The 24,638-nt window shown below is 36.2% G+C and overlaps 1 protein-coding gene across 1 annotated transcript in view; it reads left to right on the top strand.

The window, feature by feature from the left end:
• The first annotated feature begins 16,208 nt into the window (after nt 1-16,208).
• LOC124305144 (retinal guanylyl cyclase 2) overlaps nt 16,209-24,638 on the top strand; it is a 139,258-nt gene continuing 130,828 nt past the window's right edge. The window contains exons 1-2 of the mRNA XM_046764224.1: nt 16,209-16,644; nt 22,659-22,701. The gene's annotated coding sequence lies outside the window, so the exon portion shown is untranslated. The remainder of the gene's footprint in view (nt 16,645-22,658; nt 22,702-24,638) is intronic.

The following is a 24,638-nucleotide window of genomic DNA, read 5'->3' as shown; positions in this document are numbered from 1 at the left end:
GAACTTGTAACTAGAATGAGTTTTATTATATCGCCTTTACAGAATTATTGTCGTTCAATTGTCCAAGGTACCTAAAAAGTTGATCAATCAATGACAATCAGCTCAACTAGCTATAAAAATTAACGTCTGTCAAATCCTGATGCTCGTATGGGTTAACTTTTCAAAGTCACTTACTAAGCTCTTCATATTTTCGAATGATCTAATACGCATTATTTCCTAACTGTAGTTAATACATTAATTAGGGTGGTCCTTATTTTGGGTAAGTCGGAATTTCAAACCTCTCACCCCTTGCATATCTCCCATTTGCCTAAAAAAAAAATGTGTGCAAAGTTTAAGCCCAATCGGACAACATTTACCCGTGGCCCAAGAGGGTCCAAGTTTAATATTGGAGCCAAATGGTAAAAACGAGCTTAAAGGCCTTTATTTAAGTAGACCAGCGAAAAAAATCGTAGCAGGCTATAATCCACAAGATTTCTAACTAAATTTACAACTAATTGAATGCACTGATACCGAGTTCCGCCAAAAATTTCTATGTCGAGTTGTAGATGTACGTATGTTGTAGAATCTACGTATTTACATCTACAACTCGACATAGAAATTTTTGGATGTACGTATGTTGTAGAATCTACGTATTTACATCTACAACTCGACATGGAAATTTTTGGCGGAACTCGGTATCAGTACATTCAATTAGTTGTGAATTTAGTTAGAAATCTTGTGGATTATAGCCTGCTAAGATTTTTTTTCGCTGGTCTACTTAAATAAAGGCCTTCAAGCTCGTTTTTACCATTTTGCTCCAATATTAAACTTGGACCCTCTTGGGCCACGGGTAAATGTTGTCCGATTGGGCTTAAACTTTGCACACATTTTTTTTTTTTGGCAAATGGGAGATATGCAAGGGGTGAGAGGTTTGAAATTCCGACTTACCCAAAATAAGGACCACCCTAATATTAATTGATGAATATTAAAATTGGATTCGGTTAGAAACTTCTCTTTATGTGGTATTTTGGTCAGAAGTTCGAATCCAAAAAATGAAAAATTCATTTGCTTGTCGATTTTCTGCATTTTTAGGTTTGGCCGGTTAAAATTACCTGATTATCCATTTTTCGCCGGCTTAGCCGGTTAACCGGTGAACTATCTTAACTGGCTAATTTCTTAAGCCTGCTAACTTTCAGGTAATTAGCCAAATCTTGGCCGGCAAAGCGGGCGAAATCGAACAGCACTAATCATAATACTCGAAGGTTCATGAATAACTGTCAATGCAGACTTCCTCTTGAAATCACCTTCTGTACCAATCAACATGAGGCAACGTAGGAATCTGACTCAGTTTGGAGCAGAAATTTGTACCCACTCGACCATTGATTCCTGGAATTATTATGCCAATGGCTTACCATCCTCGCGTTATATTTACCGACCCATGAAGCATAGCAGGAAGCATAGCAGGCTAAATTCTGTTGGAAAAATCGTTTTCAACCTTCACTTCACTCTGTAAAACGGTAACAAAGCTTGGAACAGTTCAGCATGTGGCGCTGCCAGCAGAGGTCGACACGAAGCTTCGTAGAACACCTGTTGCCGAGTCAGCTTAAATTGGTATGACTGAATAAGGTTGAGTACATGCAGCTTTCCAACTCGTCGAGAAGTCGATCTCAGAACATTTCCTCTGGGCATTTTTAAGGCCAGCGTGATGACCACTTTCTTCTAACTTCATGGTCACAGAGGCTTGCTTCGATTGTTGGGATTCATAGTTTAGTGATTTTCTCTCAAGGAAAGTACTCAAGGTGGCCTCACCGATTTTCTTCATTCTGTGATATGTTGCAATGTAATATGAAGAATCGTGAGTTTTGCACACTTCGAGTATTCTCCTTGTCAGAGACGATATGACGAATCTTCAGTCATTATCGTAGCTAGATTAAATAGACACGTTTTTGTTACTGATTATTCCATGTAAACGATGAAGAAATTCTTGATAGGATTTTCTCTTATTCCAAAAATGTTCGCTCGTAAGGGTCATGCGATCCTGGAGGGTAAGAGTGCGTAACTGTTTGACCAAAAATAAACATATTCTTTCAGCGAGAAATCTAGCCGAGTCGGAAAGAAGAGTTAATAAACATGCGATTGTTGCTTGATGTGAAAAAAAATTTACGAAAGGCATGTGACGCCTTGCACGGAACTTTTGCAGAGGAACGAAAGGCTTTCAACGATGAAAACCCGATTGAATTCAATTCAATTCGCGAACTTGATCGGCAATAAAAGTTTTTGACACTTGAACATTTCTGCGCTTAGTGTTCTTCATATTTCCGTACGATTTCACAAGCTGTTTCATCAAAGAAAAAGTTTATAATTTTCGAGTCCATTGTGTCGATGCGGTTCGTCCGGTGGAAAGAGACGGGAATTTCTTTTGTGCGATGAGCAAGAAAATATACCGCCTACGAATCGGTGGAAGGCTCGTTGAATTCCTTTCGTAGAGTTTGAACGAAGATTTCCGAACAATTTCCCGCCGGCATTTCCTTCGCGAAAATTCCGAGACCGTTTTGGGCGACGAGATTTCAGAACCAAACGGATTTTAGTGCAGGCTTCGTTTCGTCACGCCCCATCAAGTCCTCCGCTGGTATTAGGTTAAGCCTGCAATCATCGTAAATGAACTCTATGAAGACACGGTGCAATTGGTTCAAGAAATCGTTGTTACGTAGTTCGAATTTTGGACAATACCATCAAAGTCTGAGGCATATTCCTCTTCCTGTAACGATCACGAAGTGTGTTTACCATCCGGGATGATATATCCTCGTTAACCATTGACTAATTTATCGCTTGCAAATTACGTTCGCCTTATTAATTTCCGTTCAAGTATTCTAAATTCCAAAATGTTGCCGTTGTCCATAGCTCGAGGAATTAAATTGTGTTCACGGTTAACAATATTTGTTGTTAGTCAAAGTTTTCCATTGGTATTATCAATAGAAGGTTTTAGTCACAGTCATTATGCTTCTGTAATTTCATTACAATTTCATTTATTTTTCCACAAACTATTCTTTGCGAATAATCGAAAATTATCAGAAGACATAACCTCTAACATTTTTGTGTTTTCAAAAAAAAAAAAAAGAAAACTTTAGTAAGATGCAGCTTTCGAAAAGTCATTTTGAAAGCAAAGTATCATTGAAGTTTTCTCTTCTTTATTCAACTATCTAGAGGTGATAATTTTAATTTTTTTTTTTCGTCTTTGGACTGAGGATAAATTCTGTTTTTACTGAATCAATACTTTAGCTGACTTGTAACTTTTAACTAAATTTTTAACTCTTCATTTCGTTGTTCAACGGCTACGTCATATTCTTTCTTAATTTTTTTTCACAACTGTAGAAAATTCTTCAACTCGAAAAAAAATCACTTTCACCGAAGGAGCGACATATAGTTACAAAACTACTATCCGCCGACGTATTAATCTAGCAGAAATAATCAGACTTTGCACCAATCCTGGATAAAAAATACTACCATTTTATAATCGAACGAGAAATAAAAATGTCCAGTACAACTTTGACCTCGGAATGATCATTGGGAAGCTACAACTTGCTGAATTTCATTCGTTCTGATGTGGAAACGAAAGACATTAAACTCGATGTAACTCGATCGTGGTCTTTGTTCCAGTTTTCACAGTTTTGGCATTCGATCTTTACCTTCCATTTCCGTTTGCGCTTCGAAGTTTCTATTTCTCACCCACTTTTCAGCACTGTAACCTTCCGCAAAGCTTCTATAACTGAATCTTTTCGCCTGCGGAGGAAAGGGATCCTCTGGAAACTTGAAGGATATATTTCCCTGCAGCGTACATGTGTGGAATAACGACTTCTGGGCGGTTCGAGCGATGATGAATGCTGTTCGAGTAGAGGGGGATATTATATCAAACATGATACATTAGTTTCGTTATCTCGGAACCAGCATCGCTTCAATTTAATTTTTTTCTGCCTTGTTCCGCCGCGTTTTCTTCTATCACCTAACCTCAAAATGATCTAGGAGTATCCTTAACTTCGTTGCTGTTTCACTTTTTACCGTTCGTTTCAAGCAATATACGTTATTATGTGTTACCTTGATCCTGATTTTTTTTGCAAACCAGACAATCTATGACTTTTTTTCAACCGGTCTTTTATCCATTAGAGATCACAATTCTCGCAATTTTGATAACGCTGATTGAATTTGCAAAATGGGGCAGATTGACACACAATTTGACTCACTTCACGTTTATTTGATTTCTGATTTGGATTTCAGTCTTTGAATTATAAAATTTTAAATGATGAATTACTGATGAAATTCACTTAATGCATGCAGATTCACGCCAAATTTTTTTTTCCGTAAAATTATTTGGGCTTCTGATTTCACATCCAAACTTGAAATTGTGAAATTCAAAATGGTAAGCGGCTGAATTTTAAAATTCTTTGAGAAGTTCAGAAAATTTATACCCAATATTTCAGATCTGTGAATAAACTGTACAAGAACCACAGAAAATCAAATTTGAATTCAACTCGGTTATCTTTAGGCTATACAAATTGCCATTTTACAAATTCAGAACATTTTTTAAATTGCAGAAAAGGAGATTATAATTGCAAAATCAAACGATGTAATTTTTCTTTCAGTAATTTTGTTTTTAAAAACGATTGGAAACTTTGATAAACCGAATTGAAAAAATACTGCGAGAGTTTGTCGTTTCGCAATCCACTAACAATTGTAACCTTGCAATGTCGATCGACTCAATGTAAATTGGGCCGGAGCATCATTGCTAATGGCGTGTGAATTAGCGATCGGATTCGACTCTCTAGCATCGACAGAATTAATTTTTTAACCTCTTCCTATTCGGTACAAAAGCCCGCGATGAGAACGAAAATCAGAGGTCAGGGTCTACCAGCTTGTAATGATCGGAACATGAAGGCAAGAGACGAGTCAGATTTTTTTTTGTTCTTTTTTTCTCACTCTTTTTCTTCTCTCATCGTAAAACAAACGCCGACTTTCACTCAACCGTTGTCGTCTTTTATCGTCGTCTGCTGTGTGAGGAAAACTGAATTTCTTACTGTACCTGCATAAATTTATGCCCATGAAATTGATTCAAATAAATATACAATTCTTTCGCACAATTGCTTCTTTTTTTTTTTTTTTTTTTAAACATAGTATTATTGCTGTGCGAATTTTTTACGACGTATTGTGCGACGTAAAAAAATACAGCTATCAATATCTGATAAAAATACATACGTTTGTTTTGTCAGCAAATACCGCGATGTTTCTCCGTTTTTCAATCCGTCAGAAATGCTGGTTATCTTTTTTTTTTTTCAAATTTTTTTCTTCAAGTGTTTAGAAAAGTTTTCAGATATTTTCAGAAATTACGTCTATACTTGAGGTCAAGTTAGGTATACTTTGAGTTTTACAAAACTGAGGTAATAATCATAATTCAAATGATACGTAAAAAACCGATACTAAATTTTGAAATAATCGAAATTCGAAGTAAATCAACCTTCGATTTGTAAATTTGCTATTTTCGGTAAACTAGACGAGGGATTTTTGAGAAAAACGTTAAAAAGACTACATGAAAAAAAAAAAAAAAATCAGGAAGATAGTAAACCGGACAGTTTCCATTAATTCTCGCCCGAAATGTAAGGTTTTAAACTGTTTCACATTGCTTTGAAATGGTAAATACGCGTTCACGAAATTTTTTATCGCTGTTTCGGCCCGGCATATCTTTGCGTAGGGACGAAGAGAATAGCTGGTGAGTGGATTTTGCCCTCGAGTAGTATGTACAAAGTAGGTCGAAGACACCGGATTGCCCACAGACTGCAGGGCTGTTTATTCCCTGGGGTTGAATTCCGCTGATTTAGGGTCGAGCCGAATGGGAACTCGCCGCGGATAAAGACGCCCAGACTGTCGTCTGCAGCTTTCGACGATCCCACGCCTCTCCCCCCGTGATTAGGATTGGAATTTCTGCGATTTCGGAGGTTGGCACTATCGGCTGTCTCGTAAAATAACCGTGTTACCACCGCTCGAAGAGCGTGAAAGAGGATGGACTCGGTTATCGATTTGAATATCGATGACGTTTCCTGCATAAAATAGGTCACCTTCAATTATTTTATCGGGGAATAAATGTATGTCGAGTATTCGTTAATTTTTCATTATATCCGTGAGCTACAAAGATCTCTTCGAAAATACAAAAGCATAAAACAGTGGAATTATAAACGAAAACTCGAACATCGATGTTTTTGTTTTTTTTCAAAAATGTTGAAAATTTAGTGGATCGGTTCGATTTTTCTACATATTGATTGGACATTCTTTTTAACATGTTAGAATTTTTTATATTTTGGTCATTTTTGAAAAATGTAACTCACGAATCTTGTGTTATTACATTTGAGGATAGATTTATGAGTATAAGTTAATACAAATAGTAAGAGTTTCGATTTTATTAAGCGATAAAAAGTGTTTCATTTTACAATCGGTACTACAATAACTTGTGAATAACAATCAAGAAGACCCTGAATTACTGGAATTGAAAACTAGGATTCGATAAATGTTTTAAAGGCAGTGACGCGGATAACGCGACTGCGAAACATTTTTTGCTACCTGATTCTCACCTCAGAAGATTGATGTCTTTTGCATTTTTATACAGATCTAATATCCCGAACTGAAAACTATTTCACCCCATTTAACTAAATTTCACCAGGATCTTCTGTTCAAAAGTGTGACATTTCAATTCGGATGTGACGCGTTTTTGCTGAAATAATTGAATTGATTCAAATCTCGTAGATTCAGAACGAAGAGAGTAAACCTCTACCTAGAGTTTTTGAACTCAACTTTAGCTGAGAATCAAGTAAAATAGTAAATCCTAAAAGAAAATAAAAAATCTCAATTCGTCCGAGAACCTCAAAATATTTCTAATCCAGTTAATCTCATAATCACTGCATCGCCTTGAGGGAGTATTGATTTATTCATTAAACGTGATGAGCTCAATTTGACCAAAAACCCAAATTTAATTCAACTAAAAAAACAGGTTTTCAGTTAATACGATTCGTTGTAATATTAAAGAAGACGTGTATATAATTCAGATATTTTGAAACTATTTTTTCAATACATTCCGATGTGTTTTTTCACTTGATTACATTCTTTACGAATTTTCTATGTGATTCCGTAACATCAAGTAAATAATATTGACAGCTTTACTTCTCAAAAAAAGTGCACAAAATAATTCCCGTCGTTTTCTTACCTCAAATTGTTATGGAACATATTTTGAACATTTGTTTCGTGGAATCGATCAATCTAAATTATAGCAAAAAAATACATGTCTTACTCTTATCCGACATTTACAACAATTTTTCCAAAAACTCTTCTCAGATTTCAATTTCCCCTTTTCATAGATTAATTCCCACCCATGTTATTCCAAATTGGGCCTTTTTGCCATAATGGACTACTAAAGTGTTTTGTTCTGTTCTGATAATTTGAGGGAACTTGGTTTCACTGTTTAAGATTTTCTTGCGTTTTTTATCTCTTCGAATCTATAAATTCGAACGAATAATCTACAATCTTCATGCAATTACGAACAATTTTTAGTATTCACTGCTCCGAGGGTATTTATTTCCATTTTCATCCCAAATTTCTGCCATTTTTAACCCTTAATAACATCGATTTGTTAGTTTTAGTAAATCGAGTCCACCGTTTAAAAATTTCTCAAGTACAGTTTCGTCTTCTCGAATTTATAATTCTGAATGAGTAATTAGCAATTTTCAGATTCGGGATTTTATTTTCCGGCCGAGCAATCTTCGCGAGGGAATAAATAAATCAGAACACTGTGGGAATATCCTAGCGACAGGTGGGCGAGGCATTGGACCCAGATTCTCACGTCGAGGGTTAAAAATCACCTCCAGAATTTTTGCGCGACATTTTTGAAGGAGAAATTTATCGCACGCTGCCATCCAGGAATTGTATCGCGCGGTTTAAGAATGGTGTAATAACGGCGATTTCTTGCCTCGAGGAAGAAGCTGGCATATAACTGCCAACAGTAAAATCGAGAGATTTCGCTGTCTTCGATTCTCTGAGCTTCGTGGAGCGGAGAAAAAAGGGAGAAAGAGGGAAAAGCTCGAGAGACAGGAAAGAGATTTAGAGGTGAACGCTAGCCTCAACAACTCCTCAACTATCCACGTCGACTAATAATAACCCATAGGGTAGCTGCAGGCTATCTTTCTTTCATCTCAAACGTCTATGTATGTCACATTCCATGCCAATCCGATCAGGCTTCGATCTCACTATTTTTTATGTCGTTGAATATTTTATTAGCGATAGTATGATTGCTGAAAACTCAATTTTTATTTTTTTTTTTTCATTTTTCGCATTTTCGTTGAACAATTTTTGATTTCTCAATGTTACGATATTCTTGAAGTTACTCATTTTTCTTTTAATTCTCGAACAGGTGTTGAGTGTTTAGTGTTTGAAGAGGAGTTTCATCACGAAATCACTTTCCCTCGTTTTTTCGAATATCTTCAACACTTAAAAAGTTTCAGCTACCTAAGTTATTATTTAAATGCTTCCAAATTTGAAAACAAAAACTATGAAGTACTTTCAACCCTGTTACCAATATGTTAGAATTCTATACAGTTGGCTTTTTCAACATTTAATTTTTCCGGCATTTTTTTTTTTCGCGTTGGAATACATTTATTATTAAGTAAAGAACATTTTCTGGTTACTACAAATATGTTGTAACCATTGAATGATAGTTTATAAATTAATTATTTTCAAGGTATAAAAAAGAAGGAAAAGAAAAAGTAACGACTCCACAATAATTCATCGAGAATTTAAAAAAAGTTTTAACTGTGAAACTGCGTAATTAAACTGCGTAATTGCTCAAAACCGTCACGTGAAAAAGTTGCATATAAATAAATATGATTTATCCTAGGCGCCCATTTTATACGAAACAGTCTTAATGAAAGTTATAAAAATTATGAGATCAAAATCTGGTCGAATTGTCAAGGAATGCCTCATACAAGAGATACTACACGTACATGTTCTACACACAGCGGATATGTAATACGACCCTGAACTTGTTATTAGGTCACACTTGGAGTGTTAACGATAAATAAAAGAAGTATTATAAAAGTAAGAACAAAAAAAAATTCTTCGTGTAGATAATTCAGTTATATCGTCAACGCGAACAGATATTTATGGACATGCAAGCAATCAAGATCACTGGGTCAAGGATACGTCGATTAAGTTTGATTTAATCAAAGAAGAATTAATGCCGGAATTATGGATTACTGTGTGATTTTAGACGGAAATCGCCATATTATACATATCTTGGATTCGTTTTTCAATGTCGTATTAAAAATGTGTTATCGTTGAGAAAATTTATATAAATTAAAGCTTCAATAAATAATCCTTAAATTCAGTCTTCTGAAACCCTTACGATACGGCTTTTAATCAGCTCACTAATCTGGCAAAGCTGATTACGGTAGAAGTTTTTCAATAATTTATTATACGAGAATCGAGAATTATACGTGTTGTTATGTGTTTTGACAAAATTGTCTAAAGTTTTTCGTTAGATTTCGAAGAATCGAATCTTCAAAGAATTACGTAAATAAAATAAACAATCTTGAATTAACAGAAAAAGTCGAATTCAGAGGTGTCGAGATTCAAAATTGAAACACCTGTAATTCTCTTGAAATTCTATAATTTATTCGTAGGTTGGAAATTTTTTTCAGCAAAATTTTACGTAATTCGACGTCTCAGAATTTCCGATTCATTTCAAACTCGGCTTATAACGTTTACCAGCGGTCATAATCTTCGAGTTAATATTATTGCAAGTTCAGAGATTCGCGACTAATTAGCGGAGGAAGAACAGTTACGGGGGTGAATAAAAATACGTCGTTAAGCTCCTTTGCTTTTCCTCTTCACCCCGAGAGGATGAGTGTGATAGCTGCAGTGCTGAAGATAATTTCTCAGGTTATAATCGCCCGTTGCGCAGCAACTGAAATTCAGCCAACTCCTTCGCTTGCAAAAAACTTGCTAAAATTTTGTACGGAACTTTCTCAATCTCACTTATTTTCATCAAGATTTATTTTCATATTTTCCGTAACATCACAGAAAGATCTTTGAATTTACACTTTCAATGAAAAATAATTGCGAGCTGGTTCTGTAAAACGCAGTTTCCAAATAAACACCAAGTACGTTGGGTTGCCAGCTATTACAGAGGGGTACAAATATCGGTAAAACAGATCTGCCGAGTCATAATCACCTTAGTCAACTCAAATCATATAATCACTTTAACGTAACTCTGGAGCGCGATCATTGAATGCTTCAGCGTAGGTTACAAGCTACGAAACAACTGCATGGCAAATTCCATACAAATTCGTAACACGTGCAATTCCAGTTCACTCGTAAAGACTTTAAACGCGCTACTTACCGATAACTCGGTAGGTCTGTTTTACCGATATTTGTTCTCCTCAGCGGTAGGCAACTCAACATACTGCCACGCTTACTTGGAAACACCCTGTAGGTGTAAACATTTTTACCTCGTGAAAAAAAGGTAAAAAGAAGTTGTAATCGAAAATGCAAAGCCCGGGAAATAAGAATTATGAATAATTTATATATACGCAACGGTTACTTCGCATCGTTGATTTATTACGAGGGAGAATCACATTATACGGAGTTAAATGCTCAGGCAAAATCCTTGTAACGCCGAGTAACATTCGACCACGTTACCTAACTACGCACGGTTGCGTTTCATTACCTGCTGGTTGATACGACAGGGAAAAGCAATTTCGAAAATTGATGACGTCACGGTAATCGAGTTCGTTTCCGGTCTCGATTAACGTCCGCTGGGAATTAACGCACCGAAATCAAAATACGAGCTGTGTAACGTTGACCCGATCAGCAAGATTTATCCTCATCCACGACCTTTGACCAGTTGGAACGTAGATTATTTAGCGAAAAAAAAACAATTTTATTCAAATTTTCTTACTATAATAGAAAAAACTCACTCGATATCAAAAATTGTCAAAAGCTGTCAAGTATGCTCCAAAATGGTCGTAAATGTACACGTGTAACAGTCAAAAACACACTGAAACAGTTAAAGGTCAAACACAATAATCTAAATCAGTTTAAAACGTAAGGAAATTACGGTAAATGGTACAAATTATCTAATGGTCTTCAAAATCGTCCATAATCGTGAAGAGTGGTAATTTGACTACCGAGAAAAGCAATCAGATATAAGCGAAGAGAAGCAAACTTTTTAAATTACGGAATTTACATCATTAGCGTTTCAATTGAATAATAAAAATGGGGTCGGGATAAAAAAGTGAAATTACCCTATAACAGAAGGGTGAGAAATCGGATTTAGAAATAATCCAATATCTAATTCGTAGAATTTTTAAATATAGAAAGGCGAAGCATTCGTATGAAAGTCAAAATTTAGATATGCCAAAGCATGGAAAGCCAAAATATATGTAAAGTCGTCAGAATAAATAAGAATATATAAAATCTCTGACATTTCTGTTTTGTCTTTCAACAGTTTGCCTTTCCTCATTTGGACTTTTCTGTATTTTCGACTTTCTGGATTAAGAAATAGCAACGATTAGAATTTTATGATGGCGAAGAAGAAATACCAGAAAGAGTAGAAAATGTAAGGGTCTTGATACTAAAAGTTCGAAAACGTGAAAATCTGTTTCACAGAATCTGAAGATGTAGAAATTCGGAGTATAGGAGAGTCAAAATGCAACGAAATAAGATATAAATACTGTAACATACGATTGTCAGTACGAATATAAATACAGCGAGTCAAAACAAAATTGTTAGAATTTTCATGATTCTATAATTTGGTTTTCTGTATTATGTACCGATTGTGAGAGAAAAAAGTCATTGAATTAATTAAGCGTGCAGTCACGGCCGGTGAAATGAATATTTATTGGTGTCGACTCAAGATCTGTTGGTCTATCAAAATGTTTAGTTGATTCAAATAGTCCGAGTAAACATTTTCCTAAACCAACAGATCTTCATTTGACACAAATAAATAATTATTTCGCCGCCCGTGACCGCATATTTAGTCGATGCCCTCCTTCGTGTTTACGTATTCATATTTTGACTTTATAAATTTCAAAATTGTTTGAAACAGATTTAACCAAAGCTTTGATTTCTAGACTTTAATTTTCTACACGCTTCTACTTTTGTATATTTCGACTTTCTGCGTCGTGAAATCCGACGAAATAAATTTTCGGATTTCTGAAAACTCGATATTGTTACCCTTTTGTTGCTTAGCGATTTTGCTTTTTCACGCCAAGCCTAAAAAATATCTTTCCATTCTTCAAGCTCCGTCAGGGTGAGAAGTCAAAAGAGATATGGATGAATAACGGGTCTCACCCTCTTTCAACCCTGTCCTGAGTGACGTTTGGCAACTACCGACAGTTTTGGTTTTAAACTCGTCGGCGGCTCATCGTTGAGCTGCAAATCATCCGACTCAGTCAATCGGCCGAAAAGTCCGACGGCTGTCTGAGCTGCGCTACCGGATGAAATATTCCTATCGTCGATATCCAGCAGGCCCCATATTCACCCTCACCCCTTGGTGAATGGATTCGCAGGGGTGGCTTCAGAGCTTTCGTCGCGCTTTCAAATCCTCGCTATTCTGACGAGCACCGACTTGTCTCGCTCGATTTCTACGCTTCCAAGCTCTATTTAAATCCGACATTTGCACGTGGCAAACCAGTACGGCGACAAAAGAGTGATCGAGACCTGATTTAACTCGAGTGGTAAAAACTGAGTGCCAAAAAACTGAACACTTTCTTCTAATCATCTCGATAACTGTGTCTTGGAATTTTTGGCAAGATTCGTATCGGAATGAAAGTTGAATTTGTTAGTTTCCAAATGGCTGATGCACGCTGCAACGGATGTCGTAAATCCTAATGTTGCGTCTGGATTCTGTGAAAATTGATATTCTAGTTTTCCGGTGACTGCTGGTGTAAAGTTTAGAATTCGAATTTGAAAAAAATTTTTAATTCAGAAAATAATTGCACAGAATTTAATAACTGCGGATCTTCGTGGGAGACTATTTCCGAATTCAATTATGCAAATCACTATAGGGAAATGAAAAACCTATGCAAGTCTGTTAAATTATACACTTTAAGAGTGCTTCAACTTGACTTTGACTTGGAAAAAGCTAATTATTCCGATTTCATTTAGCGGAAGGTTGAAGAATAGCAAATTTCATCAAACCAGATGGCGTCTCTCGATGTTTTACATTCGACCGGGGAAAATAAGAATGCCGAAGGAGAAGGAATGCCAGGAAGTTAAAAAACAACATCCCCGGTGGAAAATGGCATCGCTGCAGCTGGTGGTTCGAAGGCAGGCACGATAGGGATGGTAGATAAATTGTTAGCCTTGAACTTTAGACAAAGATTGACTCGCGAGATTTCACCTCTCTGTGCAACCGTCTAAATCCTGAATTGTCCCGAGTTGTTAAAAGCGTACAATGTACTTTCGGCTGTGTAAATGCAGATAAGATCTTCCCCGTATTTTTAAGTCAAACAACACGTTTGTCAATTTAATTTGCTTGTTTGAGTTCCGAATATTTCGGTTGCGCAGAATTAGTAGCTAATTTAGTACTGCGATTCTTGCGATGAATTTTAGCACACCGATTCAGAAATTTTCTACAAAAAAATACGGACTGTATGAAAATAGAAAACCTATTGAATTTTGACTTTTTTCTCAATTTTAGTATATCTGAATTTTGGCCATCAACTCCGACAAGCTAATTTTGCCAGTTCTCACCGTTTTAATTATATATTAAACTATAACGTACTTGGAATTTTGTATTTCTACCTAGTAGTTAAAAAATTGACGCAACGTAAAAACAATTTCCGAGTATTTTTGAGTTGCTCGGATTTTCGAGAAAATAAGCAAAAACGAATCCCTTTACAACGCCGATATTCAAGCTCTTGAAATTTTGGGACAAAAAATACATCCAAAACTCTAAAGCCAGCGGCAAGTTTAGCAAAACGCGTTCAGATGAATAGCAATAAAATTTATCAGCAAGATTCGGCGAGAGTCGTTAAAACTTGTAAGACTTGGCAAATTTTTCAATGCTTCGCAGATCGAGTGTGGAAATCGGGCGCCATTTGATAACTGAAAGTGATAAAGGCTTGAAAAGCGATAAAAAACTGCTATACGTGTTAAACATATAATGTACGTATATACATAAGGGGTAGCCAATGTCAACGCAGTAAAAAATTTTACAATAAATTTCTTTTATTTTTAGTAAGGACGTGTTTTCTATGATAGTGAAGCTGCTGAAAACCGTTCAAAAACATGCCAAATACGCATACGAGAGCTTACGATTTTAAAACCGAATGTCTAGCATTCTCATATTTCGAAGGCTTAATTTTTGGTTTATTATTGAGATATGTTCAAAAATTCATAGATTCAAAAACAGTGTTTGGAAAGAAAGGAATAAATTTCACCATCACTGAAAGAATCTTTGGTAAAAATTACAAATTTTATGATCAATTATTCAATATTTGAAAGCAAACGGATGACAAAATTTTCTTTCTCCGAAGAGAAAGACAAAAATTTTTCGGGTTGAAACGATTTTAAATCGAAAGAAATAAAATTTCCTCGCTAACAGCAAGTAATTAATAAGGTGACAGCTTCGTAGACAAAAGAAATATTTTTAATCGACAATAACTTTCTTACTGTTAGTTTCTCATTTCTTTGGGTAGTTTCCGGAATGACCATTCGAGTCCCCGAGCCGTGAAAGAAAGCGCAAAAACCGTAATCACGGCATAAAACCCGCGCCAACTTTCTCGGGGAATTCTTGTAGTTTAAGGGGTGTAGTTTACACTACTGTAAAAACAAAACGAAAGCGCTTTTTTGAACTTTTTTTATTTTTTTGATGGAAGGGATGGTAATAAAATGATAATAACTTCCTTGTATAATACAAAAAATAATTATCAACATATATTCGACAATGACGACAGTGGAGCCATTCTCACGCGGTATATTGAATTCTGCGGCACGCGGTGTAACCGATGCAAATTTGAATCTAAAAAAGAAAAAACCAAAACAAAAACTACTCGATCCACATGTCTATAGCTAGAGAAATACGCAGGATGTGTTAAAAATATTTATTTTCGCGTAATTGGCGAGAATCGAATGAAAATATTCAATTTTCGAACAAAACGGGGCACTTGTTTGCTAATAAATGATATTTAATTCAACTTAACGAAAATCCCCTGCGTATTTCTGTAGTTACAAATATGTAGGTTGGGTGACTTTTTTTTTCCAAATTCAAATTTGCACCTTTTACTTTTTTCACGTGCCGCAATCTTTTAATATTCGTTGTTAATAATTTGTTGTATTATAGTTAAATATATGGCTAATAACTTCCTCAAATATTATTATCGTATTACCTTATTCCGTCCATACAAAAAAAAAAAAAAAAGGTATATTTCTTAGGTTTTTACAGTGGTGTTACCTCTTGAGACCTTTTCACTTTCGGAAAAAAAAGGATCGGCCAGTACTGACTGTGCATTAGGGTGTTTCAGAAAAAAATAATTTGCGATTTTCCACCATGGCAATCCCTAAAAAGTGCGGTCAGGTGAGAAGGAAAAGAATATCGCGTTCAACTGATTTTTGATTACATATTTTTTTTCACATTCTTTTGACTTTGTGAAAAAACACGTTGCGTCACTTTAATCGTTACTTCCTTCCCGACCATTTATATTCAACCCAAATATCACGTTTCGTAACACAACGATATATCATCCGGGAATCTTATTCCCCCAAATAAAAAGTTCACATTAAATTACAACTATTTTACGAGACAGAATTGACAAATGAAATAAAAAAAAGACCGTCAGATGCACTTCGCAAACATCAACCGAAGGCTTGATATTAACAAGTGCGGCGGGTCTTCTTCGCGACGTAACTTGACACTGTACCCGATAAAATTAACAATAAAAAAAACTAAAAAAAAAAAAAAAAATTCATTCACGGTACTTCACGAATAAAAAAAAAAAAAAAATGCATAAAAGTGAAAACGCAACGTAGAACGGTCATATCTTCACGAAACCTCTCGTTTTACCGAAACAAACTTTTCGGTGGGTGCCATGGTGGAAAATCGGAAATTATTTTATTTATTTATTTTTTTTCCCCCTTTCCTCAAGTACCCTATCGTACACGCAGGGCTGGCGGAGGGTCGGGGGTCGATGGGTTCCCGGGTTCCCGGCGAGGGCTCCGCTTTCCCTCCGGGTCCTCCGCGGGAAGCGCCAGAAGCGGAGGGAGGAACGCCTACGAGGGTTGCCACCGGCTCAGTTCGATAGGGGATGCCGAAGAACGCGCGTCGTCGTTCACCGCGGCTTCACATATTTTAATTTGCGACAGCTCGGAAGGCAAAGAAAGATTCGGAGACTCGGGTGAAAGTGTAGCTGCGTTGGTGAGATCCGAATACCCCGAGGTTCCCATTGTCACGTATTAGCTATTTCGATTTTTCAAAATTTACCATATTTTTTTCTTTCGATCCACCACCTCGTCTTCGGAATAATTGACGCTGAGTGTTTTTTATCACGCGACTTCTCGTATTTCTTTCACCTTTCGTGGACTGGCTGGGAGAAGAGACGAAACGTTGACACTTGTTCACGAATGATTTTTGAGGTAGGGTGAAGAGAAAATTCTTCAACTGTTCTCGGTTTGACACATGTGTGATTACGTGAGAGCGCGCGAGTTTAGTGGCTGCCCACCACCCCCCCCCATCCCCCCCAGAATACGGATTGTCTACCCTTGTTACATGGGACGATTAATCCCTGGTCCTTGGTTTAAGGGTTTTTTAATTTTTTCTTTTTTCCCCATTTTTTTTTCACCCCCTTATTTTAACTCCTTTCTTACTTGATTTTCTCTCACTTATTCGCTGTAAGTTTTAGTCTTGCAGCTGCACCTCTAAATTAAATCTCGATAAACGTCTGTATCGGGAAACTACGTTCCGACCAATTTTTCAGTCTTCTGAACTTGTTTTCACTGTCCTCAGACAAAGTCGTTCTTTGATCTTCTTCAACCCATTCTAGTTCTCTGACGAGTTTGACCTGCGTTTATTTTCCATCGCTATCGATGTACTTTAAATTTTATTTCCTTTTTTCATTTCAATTTACCGTCGATCTTTTCTGAGCTAGCCACGTAAGTTCAACTCTGTTCGTGCTTATTGACCTGTTGTTCTGAGAAAGCGTCAAACGTCAAGACATCGTAACCCTTCAAGTTCGACACCCACTCCCGGTTAAAGTGTAAGAGAAATTTTTCATCTGGAAAACATCACTCTGGGTGAAGTTATGTGAAAAATAGCAGTTTTAAGAAAAAAAAAAAAAAAAATCGGTTTTACCATTGCCGTAGCTGAATAGATGAATTGTTTCGCGAACTCCTGGTGTTGAAGCTTTTTTCACAATACGCAGAGAAGCTTGTTGAAAATTTCAAATATTTATTAATTCTTTTCATAAATATCGTTGAACATATTCTAAAAGATATCTGATTTCCGTATGATTGAGGAACACATTTCGATCTAGCTTTCTTCTTCTTTTTTTTTTTTTTCAATTATTTCCATCCGAATTCCGTAGGTGAAAAAGGTGGAAAGAGACATCTCTGATTCGCCAAAGTGAAATTATTATTATTCTTCTCCATTGAAGTGTAAAAACGATGCGGAGTTTTCGTTGCCATTCAAAACGGGACTGAATCTCGGACTTGATGTTTCACCGTTTTGGATAAGGCAGCGTTTTAGGCCATAAGGACAAAATGGTATCTCTCACAACAGCGACAATGATGATAACACTATGACTGTACACGGTGGGGGTGGGGATAATTAGAGGACTCAATTAGCGCTGGTGAAAAGCATATAGTTTACGACTTCGCGAGCACATATTAGCCGCGGATACGTGTCTGAAAATTTTGCGGAGTGCAAATATAGCGTAGCCACCGGGGATCAGTGAAAAGGGGGAATCAAGATTTAACGAGGAAAATTTAACCCGACGGAAATTGTATGATGCATTCCTTGTAAACTCAGTGAATGATTCGTGGCGATATTATTAATTTTTTCCCGTGATGCTTTATTCAACTTTTGACATTTTTTATCGATCTATTGTTTTCCGTGTCTGACTTTTTAAGCACGTCGGAAAAAACATCTCAATTTATTTTCAAAAACAAAAAAAAATGCTACTACATATTCGATTGTCGATTAAACAAAATATGATAGAAATCATAAGAGTGGTTAAGATATAATTTTTTATACACCGTGTCTTCGGCCTCGTTGTGAGAATAAATTAACCCATTTTTCCACTTTAAAATGAAAATATTCACTCAAATTGCCTTTTGAGTAAAGAAACACTGTTCGGATGATTTTGAAATATTTTGAAATAAATAGCGGCAATTGATTTTTCAGAAATTGACAATTATTTATTACGCGGTATATCTCGAGAAAATCGTAAGAAACGAAAATCAAGATTATACCCTGCAGTGTACGAAAAAGCGAATGGGTCGAGTTCACAACTTCAAATTTGTGTAAAATGTAACAATTATTTTTTCTCAACTAATCACGTTACCAAAAAAACGAAACAATCGTAATTCTGCTCTGAATTTCATGCTGTGATATTTGAACCTCCGGCTGAAAATTCCCATTTTCAACTTTTAAAAATCAGTTGAAAATCGTTTTTGAGATGAGTTTGAAAATTTATACTCCATAAACGGGTGATTAAAAAAAAACAATTTACATTCGTGGATCGCTTCTATTGGTTACGATATCGCAGGAAATTTTTTGTTGGCAAGATTGAAAATGTCGTGGCCAATCGTAACCGAACGCAAGCAGTTCAGACTTTCTAGGTAACCCTTAGATCACCCCCCCCCCCCCCCCCCCCTTGTTTTGTTTCTCACGACACCCTTGGCTCCGAGTTTCTAGAACCCAAAGAGCTCTTCGATTTCCCAGGGGATTTCCGGTTCCGTGACAACGCTCTGGAATTTTGCCTCATCGTTTTAGGGGACAACCGTTGCAGTTTGATAAACTTCTGCATCGAATTGACAGAAACGATATGCAGAGATAACGAAGTTAGCTTTTGTCGTGGTATACCATAGATTTTTAATCGAAAATATATCCTTCGTTGTAATTCCGGAGATATTGTTTGAGCGATGAAAAATGCTAGAACCGTGTGTGAACTCAAAATTCGTAAAACAATACAGAAAATACAGATCGAAATTCTGATCGCCTTCCGATACTTTTTTCCATATCGATGAAAAAAAAAAAAAAAACTATCAATTAGAAAAATTACACGTGTTGAAAAAATTTCAAATTCGAAAATACTGTGTCAGAACTTGGTCGGTAAAAAAAAAAAAAACGATCGTAAATATGCACGATTTTCATTAATTTCGCTTGTATCAATTGTAAATTGGTGTGATTTTAGCCAGAAAACTTGTACACACTTGATTCGAATCGCTCTGACAATTTTTCTTTCAACGTTAAAAGTTTCCTAAAATCTCAACATTTGTTTTATCGGTATTATTAGGTTTCCTTTTTCTTAGTTTCCGTTCGTTTCAATCCCACCGCTGTCTCCAGAAAATTTCAGCATCTTAATCTGTTACGCATTTGCCGAACGGTTTTACACAGGGATATTTTATCCACTGATTCGTTTCCGCTTTCTGAAGATCCGGTCACAAATCTGACCAATTTATCCATTTCGAATTACTAAAAATTCATACAACACACAAAGTATCAAATGTTTTATATTTAATAATGCGTAGGTGCGTGGGCTTATAAATTCGAGCGTGTAATAACGTCGAAAAATAAAATTGAGCGAGACGAGTGGTACACGTTTTCTTAATAAATCAGTCTTGTCACTGCATCAGTTCTACAGCGGGGAAAAATTTCTCTTTCGTATAATATAACAAATAATTTCCCGGTCCCTTTTTCTGGCTATCTCGTTTTCTGTCGGATTTCCTTCTCCCTCTTGTCTCGAATTTCAAACAGCCAATTTCTTTCTTCTTGTCGTTTCCAACATTTTCTCTTTTCCTCTCGCCTCTTCTTCACCTTATTCTCGGAAAGAAAAGAATCACTCTCAATATCCTCGATCTTCGGATACTTTACGGGATACCCAGAATTATCGGTCCACTGACCATAAATAATATATCTACCCAACATTATTCCTACTTTCAATTTTGTTTCCGTTTGCACTTTTCACATGTCGTTATAAATCGCGAAAAAGCAACGATGCTAACGTATCGAAAATTTGATGTATCGGAAGATTTTGTGAAAATTGCGGAAGGGAGATGGAAATATCGAAACAAAAAGGCGGAAAATTCGATCGAAGCTGCTTCCCAACGACTGACTCGTCTGCCGAGTACTAGAAAAATAAAACGCATTTCTGTCGGAAACCCTCATCTTTATTCTGACGGTTGAGGATATTTTTCCCAGTCTCTTTTCCAGTCGACGAGCTGCGTCACATTATCTGCCTGCGACCAAATAATTGTCTCTTGTTCAGGCCCTGTTTTGATGAATCATATATTTCAACTCCGCGTTGAATTGTTCGCGAGAATGTAAAAATTTTTTAAAAATAAAACGCTCTGAACGGCAAACAAAAAAACTGAAAGATGGTAAATATAAAACTCTCGCAGCAAAAAATTGTTCAGCAATTATCTTGGTTTTTCAAATATTTATGTATATGGTGCATCAAAAATGGTGAATCATGTACAAAACTGAGTGGTAAATGAACTTCGTAGAATTTTAATTGAAACTTGGGGGAGATTTTGTATCGTTAAAGGATGGTAAATTGGAAAATGGACATTTTAGCAAATTTAAAACGAAGCTAACTTCTTTAAGCTATGCAAAACATGAACGGGGTGAAACATTGATGAACAAATTGAAAATCATTCTGGGAGATGTGAAATGGGTAATATCGGCACGTAAAATTTCATCAACGAGACGAAGTAAATTTATTCCGAACGCGTAGAAACGGGGTTATAAACGTTCGTTGCTGGATCAAAATGTCGATTGAAAATTGAAATGAAGGGTGATTAATCATCAAGTGTCCCTTTAATTTTATTTTTTCACTTTGAAAGTTTATTGATAATGCGAATAGAGATTTCAAAAACAAACAATATTATTATTAACTCTCTTATATCAATTCCCTTTCACAGCAGAAGATCTAACGAATGCTAACAACAAGTGTATATTGAACTCAAACGAGAAACAGAATTATTAACTGATGTAAGGAATACCTTTTTAGACGAATGAAATTTCAAAGAGCTTATTAATAATCAGAAAAAACGTTTCTCACCGCGATTTAAAATTCATGTCCAATTTTTGTTTCAATTTTCAATCCCTATGCTTACATGTACTGCAAAATTTCCACTTTTCTCTCGAATTGAACAGATTCTTCAGCCTTTAAGTTACCACGCAAGTTTCTTTCTCAATATCGTTTTTTTCGAATCACTGACACTTTCGCATCGATTTGTTACAGACGTTGAAGATTTTTTTCCAATCACATCTATTTTTCATCGCTATTTTCTTATCGCACGACTGTTATCTTACAAGTTACAAACGTTAAAAGTTTTTTCAATCATGTCATGAAATTCATCATTCGCATCGATATTGAAACCCTTTTGAAGACTGTAGAGGACCCAAGCAATTTTCGTCAAGCAATGTTTTGAAATAAACGAATTTTTTTTTTTTTTTTGAATTTCATTAAGTATTTCTATTCATTGTATGGTCAACGCTTTGAAACATCATACAACGTAATCCGAAGACTTTGAAAAACGTTCCAGCGAAGCGTGAGAGAAACAATAACACCTGAAACACGTTCAGAGAAAATGGAACCAGCCCAAAAATTCTCTGAGGAAAAGTAGAATTGTTACGCGTGTTCAGAAATATTTAAAAAGAAACCCCGAAGCGGCTGGGATTTAATCTCAAAACTTCGGGAGAGAAATTTCAGCGAATCTTCTATCTTCTTGTCGTTTCACGTATAATCATCATGGGAAATATGGAAACGAGGTAATCGCCAAGTTTTGGCAGAGCCTCTTTGGTGCGTAAAATCAATGACGATCACGCAGCGGATAAAATAATCGGCGAGAATATCGGGGAATAAGTTGATATACAGGAAAGCTTATCGAGGGTATAATAACTCCGATGGTCACTCTCAGCTAACGCCCAAAGGGGTAACCGTAATCATTCCATTTCGTATATACACTGTATTTATTGCGACCGAAATTAAATCCCCGCTAGCCACACGCCTTAAGCCAACGGATTCTTTCACCCCCGAGTACGGCCGAGGGTGCGAAACACATATCATGTTCCACATTACGGGGAAATTTAGCGGGTGTGTAGAAAAAAGAAAGAAGATGAAAATTTTCGGATCGATATTTTACGAGAGTTAGGGAAACAAAATTTTCTCATCCGGATAGAAATTTTATGAAAATTCGTCACAACTTCGAAATGCGAACTATTTAAAAAGTTGAGAGCAGTGCCAACTGCCGGTGGTGTCGGGAACTAGCGGAACCGTTTAACGGACGTTAGATTGATGGAGACATTTGATCAGTCTCTTTTTACAGGACTTGAAGCGCAAGTGATGTCATTTTGGAAAAAGATAAAATTTAGACACTTGCAGTTAATTTCCTGGTAATTATTTTTCTTCTTTCATTTGTTCTAGGAAACTGAATTACCGACGAATTGGTGGATCGTTGAAATCAAAGGTAAGGAAGACGATAAAAATCATTGAAAAATCTTCAGTAATGTTATTTGCGATAATGAATCAAACCTCTACATTCTTCTTTTACGTCTATTGCACTGAAACTTACATCACCGCGAAAAGAATCTCAACAAGAGATCAAAAGTGAATGGTGACAGAGTTTGAAAAGTAGATCTTCGACTTTCAGGGCAACTGGGAAACCTTTGGTTTGATGAAATTTTATCCTACATGTATGTGCGGCAGCGGTTTGCATGGGAAAATATGAGTCGTGTTATCTTTCCGTTGAAACGGAAACCACGGTTTTGAAACACGTAAAAGAGCACGATAAAAAAATTTAGAGAAAGATTTTTTTTCTCTGTTATTTTAATTTATTTCGCTCTTTCTCTCATTTAAAAAAAATTCTGTTGCAATTTCATTCCGAATACGCGTAATGAGATCATCATCGCGTACGGAAACTAAGCGGTTGTTGGAACGAGCTTCGAGATATCCTGGTGTAAGCTAAACGGGGCTCACATATGACATTGCCTATCTTTTTTGCCGAAAAAATAAAGTACGCGGACAAGAAAACAACTCAGGGTTGCAAAACTGGCCAGTTTTGTTTCATTTGTACATTCGGGCGAGTAAGATTCTTGGAATTTACGTTTATTCGTTATTCGGATAAACGAGAATATTAAAAAACGGACCTAGTGCGCTAGATCAAACATAAAGAATCATCAATTTGTGCTGACTCAAAATTGAAACATTCAGCGAGAATCAACTCACTTTGCTTGAAAATAATAGTTTTTTCCAATGTTCAAACTGTCGTTCGGAGTTAATGTGGATTATCTGTTTACCTTAAAATTATATTTTGGGAACTTTGAACGCTGATTTGCTAACGTACATCAATGATTTTGTTCGGCTATTCTTTGAAAAATTCGGGTGTACTAGAGTACTGATTGAGTTTGTATTCTCTCTTATTATTTGATCGATACCTTCTCACTTTCGTAATCAGAGAAACGCAACATCGCTGATTTGGGACGCCACCGACAGTTGGCGCTGTGCCGAGTAAACTTCGCAGCGATCTCGTACTTCTGGAGCTTGTAATCCAGACCAGATTTCACTCTTTATATCAATTTAGACACTGTAGCATTTCTCGGAAAAATTGTAAGACTTGTGAGATGAAAAACAGTCTGGAAAAATGTTCATGATTCCTTCGTTATTTCGGTTCTAGAATGGGTTTTGCAAAAAGTTGAACATTTCGTGTCTCTGATTCGTTTTCGAATCTGTCGCACTTTTGAGAAAATTTTCAGACTCTCATCTGGCTTGAGAAGAATTTGAACTCTTATTTTTTCATTGTTCTTCTCGTGAAGCGGGTTTCACATGAAATCATAATTTTCTCTTTATATTCGATTTCTTTCTTGTTCGCTTATCCATTCCTCTTTTATCTTTCTTCCTCTATCTTTACCGAGTCCCGAAATTCACGGGATGATTGCATTCTGAGATATCCATCATCGTATATACTACGGGAACGAATCGTCGTAACTCGGATAGCGGTTCCAAGAACGCGGTAAGAGATACGCTAGGCTTAGTTTTCCCGCATCCCGGCTAAGTAGGGTTGAAACAATACAACGCTCATCCACTTCTCCGAGAAAACAACCGAGTTAACTATGACCGTCAAACTATTGCCATTACTAATAGTGATGATAATAAAAGAAAACTTCACCAGAGCTGCGAATTGAATCGATCTGATTAATGTTATTCGAATTGGTATTTTTTTGGCGTATCTAGAAATTACGAAACCACGAACTTCAAACTTTAAACAAAATGATTCGATTTGTTATCACGATGAGATTGACGTGAATTGTACGAACTAATTTTTCAGCTCACATTCAACGTCAGAATCAATTAGAATTTTCTTTTTGCGGTTTTTTTTTTTTGTTTTGGCAAAAAAATTGGTGAAAC

Source organism: Neodiprion virginianus, chromosome 5, assembly GCF_021901495.1.
Source record: "Neodiprion virginianus isolate iyNeoVirg1 chromosome 5, iyNeoVirg1.1, whole genome shotgun sequence".
NCBI classification, from domain to species: Eukaryota; Metazoa; Arthropoda; class Insecta; order Hymenoptera; family Diprionidae; genus Neodiprion; species Neodiprion virginianus.
The sequence above is the reverse complement of the archived record's forward strand: the minus strand, read 5'-3'. Positions and strand labels throughout refer to the sequence as shown.